This window comes from Equus quagga, chromosome 20, assembly GCF_021613505.1.
Source record: "Equus quagga isolate Etosha38 chromosome 20, UCLA_HA_Equagga_1.0, whole genome shotgun sequence".
In the NCBI taxonomy this organism is placed as follows: domain Eukaryota; kingdom Metazoa; phylum Chordata; class Mammalia; order Perissodactyla; family Equidae; genus Equus; species Equus quagga.
This window is the reverse complement of record NC_060286.1, coordinates 7,890,761-7,905,076: the sequence shown is the minus strand read 5'-3', so window position 1 is coordinate 7,905,076 and position 14,316 is coordinate 7,890,761. Positions and strand designations below refer to the sequence as shown.

Below are 14,316 nucleotides of genomic sequence, written 5' to 3'. Positions count from 1 at the left end.
TCACACCTAATTAGTGACGGGAACAGTCTTTCCGTTATATCACATGTGCTGAGAGCCAATAGTGAGTCACTAGAAAGGGCCAGAATAATAACTTCACCCTTCCTTTACTGGAAAATAGCACTTTTAGTCTTTTTTTGAAATATTATTGCTTTTCAAAATTTTCAAATTTCCTGAAATTTCCAAATGAGAGAATTGAACAAGTTGGCTGATGTTCAAGGTTCCCTTCGACTTTGAAAATTCTAGAGTTCTATGATTTTGAGGAGGTCAGAGAGAGAGGATGTAGGTTACTCAGTTGTGGTCTGTGGGAAAAACCATTTTTATCTATAAACAGTGACTGTGGGTTCAAGGATCCCCCCTTCCTGCGGGACAAAGGCAAGTCATCAGACATCTTCCCCGCTGTCACAACACTATGTATTTCACAGCTACTTTGTGGGAGTCAAATGTGATCATCGTGTGAGATGGTTGGGAAAGCACAAGAGTGAGTCAAGAGTTGCTCAGTGATCTCCCGTAGTATCTCGTCTGGTCTTGGCATCTGTCTGGGAGCCACTCTGCAGGGCCAGGTATGGACACCAAGACCAACCTGGGCACCTTTCACGCACGTACACAAAGTCACTTAATGTGCCTCTCTTATCCCAGCGAGAATGACGTTGTGTTATCAATTGTTATGTATTTAAAGGATTTTTCAGGTTGTCGACGTGCAATGATGGGATGCTCTAGGAACATCTCAATCAAAACAAAACCTAGGACGGGGTGAAACACTTGTCCTGACTTTGTGAGTCACTGTGCCTGCCCACTTAATGACCTTTGTGGCCAGAACTACCCTGCCCACCTCTCCAGGCTATGTCTTGACCACTGTCCCTTCACTCACAGAGTCCAGCCACACTGGCCTTCTCTTGGGTCATCAACCATTCCATGTTTCTTCTTTGCCTTTGTACATGCTGTGCCCTCAGCCTGGAAAGCTCCTCCCTCCATTTTCCTCTAAATACACTTGCTCAGCCTTCAGATCCTAGCTCAACTGTTCCTTTTCAGAGACCAAGTTTGGACTCTGTGGTAAGCTCCCGTGGCACCATGGACCTCACCTTGGAGGCGTTTTGGTTGTCATTTTACCGTCATTTGTGGCATTGTTTGATTAATGTTCATCTCCTCAACTGATAAGCTCCGTGAGGGCAGGGAGGGTTTCTGTCCTCCCCTCTCCCTATGCCCCAGCACCCAGAAGGCTCTAGCGCACAGTTAGTGGGCGCTCAATGATGGCATCCTGAAGAAATGGATGCATCTGTGGGTCTGTGGGCCACACTCAGGAAGCGTGTTTCATGCCCATTTCTAATCCAGGGTGATGCACATGCTTACGGAATAGGTGCTGAATGAATAAGGCAGTTCTTGAGCAACTTAATGTCTTCAACATGACCAAAGACGATTCTTCCAGAGAAAGTCAGCCTCGACCTAAACCTCTGCATTGCAGGAAGACTCTGTATTCTCAGTAGGCATATTTTTCATTTTCTCAATAACCATTTTAGATGCCACAGTATCTTCCTGCTGCCTTTTGACCCCTCTGTAGGCGAGGGGAGAGGAAGGAGAGAGGCCCTTTCTTAATTTTCTCCTCTTTATTCCCCACGCACTTCCTACAGTGGAGAGTCAAAGCCTGTTGGCGTTGGTCTGGTAGGTGTCGCCTTGCTGCCTGGATTCACTGTGCATCTAGGAAGCAGTACTTGTGTGCCCGCCTATGAAATGTATAACAAAGAACATTTGTGCAGCATTTCACAGAGTACCACTGCCAATATTATCTGATTTAAACCCCACAATACTGTTATGAGAACATAGCATCTTCCAAATTTTAAACACAGTGGAACTCAAGGATGTGAAGTTACTCGTTCAAGATAATAGAGCAACTATTTTGGACAGCAGGACTCAAACTCAGCTCTTTTAATTCCAGTGTTTTATATTATAATAACAATAATATATATTATATATATTCTATATTATATGATATAGATTTTTTATATTTATATTTATATATTTATATTATAAATACATATATTTATACAATTTATATATATTTACATTATATATATTATCTATATTATTATATATTATAGATAATATATATTATATATATTGGCATCTGTCTGGGAGCCACTCTGCAGGGCCAGGTATGGACACCAAGACCAACCCAGGCACCCTTCACGCACCTACACAAAGTCACATTGATATATAAATAATATATAATAATTAAAAAATATATATTTCTAAATATATAAATAGATAATATATAATATAGTGTATAATATATATAATATATATTATATTATAACACCCTTTTTGCACCCATGTTTGATAAGATTCATAACACTTCATAATTATTCCTTATATTTTATGGCATTTCTTATTTTTCCAAATATGCCACATTAATTGCTGTGATACAATGATTTCCTGAGGTCCGTGGGGCGGGTATTCACCCCGTTTTACAGATGAGTAAGCAGATCCACGGTGGTTAAATGACACATCACTCAGCAGACTGGCTTGGGCCAGATCTCATTCTCTGCTCTCCATGTGACTATTTGTGGTAGACAGAATGGCTCCCCAAAGAAGTCCAAGTCCTAACCCCCCAAACCTGTGCATATGGCACCTTATGTAGCATAAAGGACTGTGTGGATATAATTTAAGAACCTTGAGGGGCTGCCCCGTGGCCGAGTGGTTAAGTTCACACGCTGCTCTTCGGCGGCCCAGGGTTTTGCTGGTTCAGATCCTGGGCACAGACATGGCACCGCTCATCAAGCCATGCTGAGGCAATGTCCCACAAAGCAGAACAAAACAAACTACAACTAGAATATACAACTATGTACTGGAGGGCTTCAGGGAGAAGAAGAAGAAGAAAGAAACCTTGGCAACAGATGTTACCTCAGGTGCCAATCTTCAAAAAATAACAGAACCTTGAGGTAGGGAGATTATCCTGAATTATCTGGCTGGGCTCAATATAATCACAAGGGTTCTTATAAGAGGGAGGCAGGGGAGTCAGAGAACAAGGCGAGATGATGGAAGCAAGGGTCATAGGCAGAGGGAGATCTGAGGATGCTCCGCCGTCAGCTATGAAGATAGAGGAAGAGCTCACAAGCCAAGGAATGCAGGCGGCCGCTAGAAGAAAGAGATACCGCCTCTAGAAGGAACACAGCCCTGCTAACATCTTGACTATAAGATTTCTGACCTCTAGAACTCTAATAAATTTGTGTTGTTTTAAGCTACTAAGTTGTGGTAATTTGTTACAGCAGCAATAGAAAATCACACCCCTCTAAAGAATGACAGACGTCAGCAGGTAAGGAGAAGATCAGGCCATTTCTGGGATATCCTAAACCGAAGGCCTAGAGGGAAGACACTGGCCTCAGGATGTGGAAAGAGAACAACAGGCAGCAAAACGCTGCTGTCTCAGAGGGAGACATGAGGGCCTGAGGGTCTCCTCTCTAAAGCCTTCCAATGGCCTCCAGGCCACAGGGTATAAAACCCAAACTCCCCAACTCAGCCTGCCTCAGACCTCGTCTCACCCAGTCTCAGCCACCCTCACCACTACAGAGACACTTGCTTTCTTCCTGTTCCTAGAAGCCTTGGTACTTCCTGTTTCTTCTGCATGAAATACTCTCAGCCCAGAATTGCACATAGCACCTTCTCATCACCTCCTCAGACAGGGTGTAACCGACTGCCTCTCCAAAGTGCCCCAGTCATTCTTGACTCCATCGACTACTTTTCTGGGCTCCCGGGCTGACATTTCTGTCCCAAGTGCCCCAGTATATTAGTTCAATAAATAATTTTTTTCATCCAACTCTTTTTTATTTTTGGATGTACATCATATTTCAAATTCTGTGTACATTACATCGTGTTCACCACCTGAAAACTAATTATAGTCCATCCCCTCACGTGTGAGCCTAATCATCCGTTTTTCCCTAAAAATATGGAACGCTTCACGAATTTGCATGTCATCCTTGCGCAGGGGCCATGCTAATCTTCTCTGTATCGTTCCAATTTTAGTATATATGCTGCCGAAGTGAGCACAATAATTTTTGACCAAACGAATAGACTAGAGGCAGCCTTAAAACAGGCTTCCCCAAGCCTCTCCTCCAGCCTTCCAGGAGTAGTTTCTGCTTAGACATGAACATTGGGAGCCCTCAGGTTCTTTTCTCTCTGGCGTTCCTAGCTGCTTTTAGACACAGGCCTCGGTTCTCATTGAGAGAGAGAATAGCAGCCCCCAAGAGTCAGGACCTAGCCTGGCCCTCACAGCCGGGCCACGGTGTTCTCCTGTTTAACATAAATATTTCCATTGAACACCAACATCAGACAACACCGCTCTGTGACCACGATGGAGCAAACAAGATTACTCCATAATCAAGCCTGGATCCAGACAAAAATAAGATATTGTCCAAACCACAAAAATGACCAAAGACGCCGCTTTCCTGGTTAATATGCGTGACTGCTGTTTCTTTACTAGTTACAGCTTTAGCCTCATCTCATTCCTCCTTGCCTCCCAGGTAAGAATGATTAGGATACCCAATCATAGCATTCCCCCTGCTTCCTGATCACATCCAAGCCAGAGCAAAGCCATCCTGTGTTTGAACCCTCCCCCAAATCACCTAATCCAAACCTAAATCCTGTAAGTTCTCTGTCATACCCTCTTACTAAGATGACCCCTGGCTTCCCATCATGTCCCTTATTGCAGCTAGTCAGTGAGCCCAGCATTGATCAACTCCCCTGATCCTGATGGTCTCTGGCTGGAGGGCATTGGCACGGTGGACTGGAAGGCAGGCTCCGCTGTTTTACCATGTGGGAAAGAGAAATGCTAGTTGGGCCAGCTGGTCAGCTAGAAAAGCCTGAACCATTTGCCAGTGAAACAATAATACTGGCTGCATACTGGGTGCATATTACCTAACCTGCACAAGAGGCGGGCTGGTGAGGCTCCTGGTGGGGCTGCTTCCATACAGGTGCATGGCGTGAAGGGGCCAGCAGGTGTGGCTGTGGCCTGCCTGGCTTTCGTCAGGGATGCCTGCACCCAAGGCTCAGCTGCTCCCTGCTGCCAATCTGTCCAAGGCCATCTCCTCAACACAGGTGCCAAAGCCCCCGCTCCTCCACTCTCTCACCTGCCCCATCCCCCATGTTTCTCATCTTCCACCTTAAACTCTCCTTCCTGCCTGAGCTAATCTCCCTGTTGATGCGCTTCACGACCCCCAAGCCCCATCGGCAGCTCCTCTGCCACAGGTGTGTGCGTCTCTGCCGGCTGGGCTCTGACTTCTGGACCTCTTCTCCTCTTTTCAAGCCCTCCTTAGTGATTAGGTCGCCCCTTCCCCAAAGTCTTCTCTCCGGAGCCCAGCTGGCTACCCACGCTTGTAGCAGCTGCTCTCAACACTTACCCAGCGAGCTCAGATTACAGGCGCTGACTGGCTTGATTTATGGGTTTGGGATAGTCATGTGGACAGTGTCTGTGTTTGATTTTGGTGAGGTGGTGGGAAGGAGATTCATATCTTTGTTCTCCCCGTCCCGAGCCTAACCTCCCCAGGCAGAGGCTACACCTGCTGGCTTCGTTTTTTGACCCCTCTGTCCCCACTACCTGAGTGCAGAACACTGAGTGCCCGGCACCCACAGGCTTTCAAGTGTCTAGGGGAAGGCCAGGCAAGGAACTTCCTGTGGGGCTGTAGAACAGTACCTGCCTCTCCCACGATCTCCCCGTTCCACCCCCAGCCCAGCGTCAGTGCTGGCAGCTGCCAGGAAGGTGTCAGAGGGAGCCATTTTCAGGGATCTTGGAAACTCAGCGACATTTCTGACCAGCCTAAGTTGTTTGTTCCTAACTCTGAGCTTCATGGCTATCTGCAAACATTGATCCTAGAATATTTTTCTTTCTAGAACTGGACATGTTCCAGTCTATCTGACTGCTCCAGGGCCCAGCTCGCTCCAGTTAGTGGTGGGAATTAATCTCCGATGTCCTTCTCATCAGCCACCTCTTGTAAACACCTGATGACACTTTAGAGTGCAAGGTCAAAAATGCGTCCACTTTTTTTAAAAGGGGAGTGTGGGTGGAAAGGATTCTCTGCTGCCTTAAGTAGAACCAGATTAATCTAAATGCAGATATGGGGAAATATCCAAGACAAAAAGTGAAAAAAGCAAAGGTCTTTTCAAAACAGTATAAACACCATGAGCTCACTTTCATAACCCTATATATCTAATGTTTTTATGTATAGAAAAAGAGTTGAAAAGATATTTACCAATCTGTTATATAGAAGGAGTTAATGAGAGGACTTTCATTTTCAATTTTTCATAAAGTCATTTGTTATTTATGCAATCACTAAAAAATAAAAATTTTAAAAAGGGACCTGGGATAGCAACTCTTACTTTCATCCCATTCAATTATTTTTTTAGTGTTTCTACAAAAAATATACAATTTTGCTTCACCATTAAAAGAATTCCACTTAATTAAAATGAAGTTTTACGTATATCTTTGTTTAAATTTTTATCTGTCATATCTAATTTATTCTTTCCTTTCTTTTAATGTCTCAAAGCACTTCAGGCTCCTTGCCTGCTTCCTACCGGCACCGGCCGGGGGAATCTGGGAGGCAGGGCTGACTTGACAGCCCCTGGAACGGCAGCTCCTTGGGGAAGCGGCTGCAGGGCGGTATTCAGTGCATCCACTCAGCGTTACTGAGCGCTACTGGGGACCAAGCCCTGTGCTCGCTGCCAGTGCCAGACAGTTGACAAAAAGGAATGAAAATTTCAAGGAAACACTCTAGGCTATTGGGTTAGGGCCACAGGCTTGTCCCAACAGCATAGGGTACGGGGTAAGAATTCGGTTTGGAAAGTCAGGCTGCTTGAGTTTAGCTCCCAGTACTACCACATAATAACCTCAGGGCCGTGTGCCAGTCAGGGACTCGGTCAGATGCTAATAACAATAACCGGAAATAACACAGGCTGAAATAAAACAGAAGTTTGTTTTGCCTTCATTAAACAAATCTGGAGCGAGGAGGTCTGAGACTGGTGGAGCAAGTCGTGGCATCGGGTGCCCAGGCTCCTTCTGTCCTTCTGTCCTGCCATCTTTAGCTTGCAGCTTCCTGTCTCAAGGTCACCAGTTGGTACTGGAGGCTTAGCCATCAAATCTGCACTCCAGGCAGGAAGCAGGAAGAAGGGGAAAAGACCAAGAAAAAGCCCATGTAAGCAGGCTATTCCCCCTTGAAGAAGCTGTTTTGGACTCTAACCCAATGACCTCTGCTTCCATTTTATGGGCCACAGCTGCTTGCAAGGGGGTCTGGAGAGTATAGACTGCGAGAGGGCCACGGTGCCTCCTCCAGGCAAGTCCGATGGGGCCTTTAGACCCTGGTAACTAGCTGTCCCTGCCCAGGGTAATAATGTTGCCACCGCCGCCAGTACGAAGGGATTAAATAAGATAATATTTATAAAGCCACATAAGGTCAAATGTCACTTCCCTTTGAAGCTGTCCTCAGGGAAAGGATCCAATAGCACATTCTTCACACATTCTTCACACCTGAACCCTAACACTGGCTAGGGTTTGTTATAAATTTACCCGACTGTCTCCCCCACTGCACTTTGAGGCCAGAGGCGAGGCCTCATACGCCTTTCTACCTGGAGCGCCAGCACATTGCCGATTCTCAGTAAATCTTTGTGGAATAAGTCAAAGAATTTCCCTTCCTTTCTTGATGTAACTTCCTGAAGCAATTTTACTTCCAAATCTAAATACCCTCCAGGCCCTAAGCCTTCATCTTTGAAAAGTTGCTTTCAAGCTTTGGTCTCCGAAGGCCTGAGACAGATAGGAGAGAGTGACAGCACTAGCCACAAATACCTGCTTTGTCCTCTATCTGCTGTGTGACATTAGGAAAATTTCTTAACCTCTCTGAGCTTTAGCTTCCACAGGGAAGTAGAGATCATATTGGTGATACTGTGTGTGTGATTTAAGGATTAAATGAAAGTATCCAGCATGTACCTGGCATGGACCGATACTCAGTAGACATTAGCATCTTTTGTCTTTTGATATTTTCCCTCCTACCCTAAGAGAGCTAGCCCAGGCAAGTTAAAAACAGCTAACACTTTTCGAGCACTTACTATACGCCAGGTGTTACCTTGAGGTAGATACTATTATAATTGCCCCATTCTACAGATGAAGATACTGAGGTTCAGGGAGTCACCCAGCTAGAGGACAGAGGCAGAGCAGTCTGGCCACAGAACTCATGCTTCTACCCGTTACACCACACTGCTTTCCTTGTTGCATTCGGCCACATTTAGCCTCAGCCCGTCCGCCATCAACTCTTCCAACGTCCAGTCATTGACAGTTTCTCTGGGTACCCCAGAGCCCATCCCTCTGGAGGTAGGCCAGGAGAATTCTGGGTCAGCTTACCCCCAGGAATGGTTTTCTCAGCCTAGAAGTCCCCACAGAACCTGGCAGGTGCTCATATTCCCCAGAGAACATCATGACAAGACAGTTTAAGAGCCTGAGAACAGCTGTGACCTCAGACCAGTGGTCCTTGTAAGTTAGAGGCACCCCTACCTCACGAAAATCCAGCCTGCGAAAAATTCAAACTTACAAAAAGGTCAGTGTGTGTGTGTGTGGGGGAGAGATGGTGTGCATTACATAAAGATACTTCACTTTGTAAAGTATGGCACTCCAGTGTTCCTTTATTTAGCAATCTTTCCCTGTGTACTTACAGTGATTTAATTTTTTAAAAATTCCATTTATGTGAAACTTTACAAGGACATGGCTATTCAGCCAAGTGAGATACACCCATACAATTCCGTGGTCTTGATATTGCCAGGAAATTGCTGCAGACGCTGCCCTAGCTGACCCTTTCCCTTTCATGTTTCTCTTCCAAATTTTCCTCTGAGGAGATACTTTTTGAATCCAATTATAGGAAGAACATCATTGGAAATCATTCAATTATCACAATAGAAAGAAGTTAATTTTGGCTGTGGTGGGAGCTCCCATTGACCACTACCATCCTTTCTCAGCACTGGAAAATTACAAAGTTTCTTTCCCTGGTGTTTTAAGACTCGCAGAGCCTCTGGGAATCAGCCGTTAAGGGTCTGGGCCACCAGCCAGTAGCAGTGGGGCAGAGGCAGGAGGCTCATGACATCATGGAACCAGGAGGCCAGAGAGAAGGGCCTGTTCAAGGAGCCAGCCTCTTAAGGCTGGCCTTGGCTATTCCCGGCAAGCTGTGCTGGTTGCTGCCTTCAGCGAGGATTAATGATGTGCCTTTCTGACCAGCCAGCCAGCGATGGGGTGTGAAATCACTGACAAGAAAGGGCAGAGAGCGACGAGGAGGAGAAGGGAGAGTGGGGATGAGAACCTATGAAACCTTGGAGAGAAAAGTGAAGCATATACTTTCACTACATTTTCAGAAAGTTAAAACCATACCTGAATATGAAACAGAAGCTATGGGTTGCTGGGGACGGGAAGCAACTCAAATATCACCAGCCTTAACTGAAAAAGAATGAGGAACCCAAGCATTTTGTAATTTTTATGAGTGGCCTTCTAGAGGAAACGGGGGCCAGCTGCAAGTTTACATTTCAGGAAAATCTGGCCTGGTGAAGCCTCTCCTGACTCACGCTTATGGGCTGGAGCTCATGTGCATTGCGGGAAAAGTTTGACATTTCCTTGTAAAGCAACAAAATGCAGAGAGGGGCCCCAGGCCTGCTCAGAAATTGCCTGCATGCTCCTCTCCACACCCTGCACCTACTTCTTTCAGCAGGGCCTGACTATGGGAGGCCAGCAGGTGGATAGGACACAAGATTTAAGGAGCCCCTCACTCTCAAGTTGAGCAAGGGCAGGGCCAGTCCAGAGCGAGAGTGCCTCCCTACATCTTGCTCTCCAGACGCCCCACCCGCCTCCCTAGCCTGCCCTGCCTTTCACACTCCCTCTTCAGCAACTCTCTAAGTCACTTAGGTTAGGGTGGGGTGTGGGCATTTTTAAAAGCTCCTTAGATGATTCTAATGTGTAGCCAGGACGACGGAGAGACACTGCTTTAAGTGACCAAGGGTTGGTGGCAAATCGAAGGAATCCAGCCAAAAGCCAAGAATTAACCTTGACTTTGTCTTTTCCTAGTATGTTAACTGGGGGAAAAAAAATTCTTATCAAATTCATTTTGGTTCAGTCTATTCACTATATTACAGGTCACAGAAGGTCCTGTATAGGGTTGCCAGATAAAATGCAGGACACCCAGGTAATTTGAATTTCAGATAAACAGCAAATAATTTTTTAGACTTATCTGAAATTCAAATTCAACTGGGCTTGCTGTATTTTTGCTTGCTAAGTCTGGTGACCCTCATCCTGCCCCGATTGTGCAGGGCAGCATTTCCTACTTTGTATCACAGAACACAAGTTGCAGAGAATATGATGTGTATTATCCTAAGAAAAACACTCCACGGTCAAATAAGTTTGGCAAATGCTGGTTTGGCAAAATCAAGTTAACTGGGTTTTTTGGCTATAAAACTTCTGCGGGACTGTAATATGCAAATGCATACTGTGACTGTGACCTCCTCAAGTTGGAGAATTGTGGAATTTCCAAACTTCCGTAATGGGGGGACATGTTATAGAACGAATGTCCCAGAAAACTTAATGTGGAAAACACTTCCATGAGAGAGGGGCACTACTGGAGGGTTTTAAGCTGTAAGTGACAAAGTCAGACTAACGATTGAGACAGATAATTTTACTTTCAGAAGTATCGACTTGAGAGCAACAGGCCTGGAAGCAAGGAGCCCAGACAGGAGGCTATACTGGTTTGTGTGGACTGCCATAAAAAGCTACCACAGACCGAGTGGCTTAAACGACAGAAATTTATTTTCTCACAGTTCTAGAGGCTGGAAGTCTGAGCTCAAGTTGTTGCAGGGTGGGCTTCTTCGGAGGCCCCTCTCCTCGGATTGCAGATGGCTTTCTTCTCCCTCTGTCTTCATGTGGTCTTCCGTCTGTGCATCTCTGTGTCCCAATCTCCTCTTCTTATAAGGACATTGGTCACATTGGATTAGGACCACTCTTATGGCCTCACTTTACCTTCATTACCTCTTTGGAGGCCCTCTCTCCAAATATAGTCACATTCTCAGGTCCTGGGGGGGTAAGACTTCAACATAGGAATTTTTTTTGTTTTTTTTAGATTTTATTTTTTTCCTTTTTCTCCCCAAAGCCCCCTGGCACATAGTTGTATATTTTTCATTGTGGGTCCTTCCAGTTGTGGTATGTGGGACACTGCCTCAGCGTGGTTTGATGAGCAGTGCCATGTCCGCGCCTAGGACTCGAACCAATGAAATACTGGGCCCCCTGCAGTAGAGCGTGAGAACTTAACCACTCGGCCACGGGGCCACCCCCTTCAACATAGGAATTTTGCGGGGACACAATTCAGCCCATAACAGAGAATATCACAATTATCCTACTGAAAGATGATGATGTTGTGAGTTAAGGTGGTGGCAGTGGGAATGCAAAGAAGGGACTGGATCCTAGAAATATTAAAGAGTCAGAACTGAAAAGACAGGGAATTGATTAGACGTGGTGAATGAGCAAAAGCAAGGCATAGTTTTTAGCACAGAGTCGTGCTCAAATATATTTGTTTCCATCTCTTTACTGTTTCCTGAGTCTAGAATAGACTCTTTCACGTAACACGAATTCATTCTCATAATGCAGTGTTGGATTAAATTCGTTTCAGCGATAGAAGCATGAACAACACAGTTATTAAGTATTTCCTGCTTATTTCCAAAAGTATCCATTAGTTTTTGTATTCAGATGATTGACTAACCTCTGCATCATCTCTCCCCACCCTTGGAAAAAAATATTGAGCATTTTGGGAATTCCTGGCTTACCTGTGCCAGATTCATTCTTCTCCAGTGGGTGGAGTTCTCGTAGTTTCCAAGGAGAACAAAAGCTTGGTGAGGAGCAATGGCTTAGACAGACCTGGCTTCCCTGGGGGCTGTGGTCCTCAGGCCCTTTAAGACACATTGATGACCAGCCCTAGTCCCTGTCTTCAACTTAAGAGTTAGCCAGAATAGCCAATAACTTCTGAGAATCGAAACCCTAGTCAAATTTTGATAGTATGAAAAAAAATCACTGGGTGTTTTAGACAGATAAAAAAGTGGTCAAAGGACATTTTGAGTGGTGGCCTTTAGTCCTGCAGAATCTATAGAACAAGCTAACTCCACAAAAAGAAACTCTTGGCATTGCTGGAGTCAGGGACTAAGGCCCCACAGGTCAATGCATCCTCTGAGCACCAGCCTCTGGGCTCTCTGCCTGGCCTTATTTGGCCTGGGCACCAAGAACGCCAACAACTGGATGGCTGTGGCATGACGGGGTGTCTTGGTAACACCCTGAGAAACTGCCAGAGCTACCACAAGCTAGGACCCATCTTTGCTGAGGTGTACAGAATTCTTGTTGATACAAGTGTTCTTTACGTTAAAAGCAATAAATTCCTTCTGGTTTAACTAAAAAGGAAAACAAATCAGTTGCAAGAACTTGGAATCTTTTCTCTTTGTCCCCTGAGGACTGATGCATTTCTCAGCCTTTTGGCCTCTCTACCATTTAAATAACGATGCTGGCCAAAGTGCAGCCAACTGCCTGTAATCTTTGTCTGTTCTGAGCCTTTAATCTTTCCCTAACTTCTTCCTTTCAGCCTACACTTGAGGTCTACCTCATTCCAAAGATTTTTCCTTGGCCAGTCATCTCACGGTATTAGTATTCTGCCTTGTCGTAGAGCTGGAGGCCTGCCCTGAACTCCTTATCCAAGTAACAGCTACTTGAAAGGCAGGCAGGAGCTCCTCTGTGACTCTCCCACGGCTCCCAGCACACACCTTGATTAAGGCAAATACCCAACTGGTTGTCCTGAATCTGAGGCAGAGCTACCTCCTCTCTATGCAATGCTCAAAAATTATTAATACGCTCTAGTGTTGACATCTTTCTTCCTTATATATAATTTAAATTCATCTTGCAACAACCTAAGACCATTATGTACTTTATTTGTAGTACATTGTCTGCAAAAATGGCCCAATTCGTTCCCTTCCTTATATCTATCCCCTTTGCAATGTGGATTTCCATCTCCTTCCATCAAGAGGAAGAATCTATTTTCCCACCCTTTGAATGTGGGCTGACCATATGACCGGCTTTGACCAATAAATAACAGCAGAGGTGATGCTGTGTCATTACCAAGCCTAGCCCTTAAGAGACTTTGTGAGTCTCTGTTCTCTCTCTCAGACCTCTACCAGGCCACCAGCGAACAAGCTAGAGCTAGCCTGCTAGATAGCGAATGACCACATGGCCAAGTCACCCCTGTCACCCCTGTTGACTTTAGCTGACAGTCAGTTAATCCCCAGAAACAGAGCTCCTTAGCTGACCCATAGCTGACCATGGATGCATGAAAGAACCCAGCAAAGGCCAGAAGAATGCACAGCTGATCCACCCTGAGTTGCTGATTTGCAGAATTATAAGTTAAAGAACTACTTGCTATTTTAAGCCACTAAGTTTTGGGATTGTTTGTTCCATAGAAATAGTTAACTCACACACCATCCAAAATGTTCAGATGCTTGAAGAGTGTAAGGAACTTCCAGTCAATCAATATAGCTCTACAAATTTATGCTTTGATACAACTTTGGTGCTCTAAACTTATAGTAATAGGACATAAAATAGAAAATAAAATCTATATGTATAGCTGGCTCACGGATAAGCATCTCCACAGGCCAGAAATCTACAGTGATCCAGGAATGAAAGCAGGGAGAGGTCACTGGGAGTTTGGTCTCTGCAAAGTAAAGGGAATTAAACAGTCTTACCTGAGGGAGGGTATGAACGCCAGTTTACCGCTTGAAGCCAGGGGTTGGTGGGGCTTCAATGTACTACCCCATTTTTGCCAGCTCATGAAAGGACACTTAAAAATAATTGCCAAGAATTACCACTCCAATCAGGCATTCCCCACACCCACCCTCCTGACTTTGGTGAAACCAATGCTCAGTTCTCAGTCCTCACTTTCTAGCAGACTTCGATGGAGTTGATCCTCTTAGACTTTCTTCTATTCTGTGTGAAGATGCAGTTTTCTGGTTTCCCTCCCACCTTACTGGCCACTTTTCTCAGTTCCTTTTTAACGATTTCCCATCTTCTTCCCAAACAATGTTGGAGGATGCTGAGATTCATTCCTTGGTCTTGTTCTCTATACATATACACTTCTTTGGTGATCTTATCTGTGCTCATGGCTTTAAACGTCATCTATATCCTGACCTCTTCCAATGTAAATTTCTAGCTCAGACCTCTCCAAACTCCGGGCACATATATCCAACAGCCTCCTTAATATCTCCATTTGGATGTCTAACAAATCTCAA

The 14,316-nt window shown here is 45.1% G+C and overlaps 1 non-coding gene across 1 annotated transcript; it reads right to left on the bottom strand.

Annotated features, from left to right (window-relative positions):
- Nucleotides 1-3,931: 3,931 nt before the first annotated feature.
- On the bottom strand, nt 3,932-4,038 carry LOC124231224 (U6 spliceosomal RNA). The gene has a single exon (XR_006886448.1). It is a non-coding gene; the product is annotated as a U6 spliceosomal RNA (small nuclear RNA).
- Nucleotides 4,039-14,316: the final 10,278 nt, after the last annotated feature.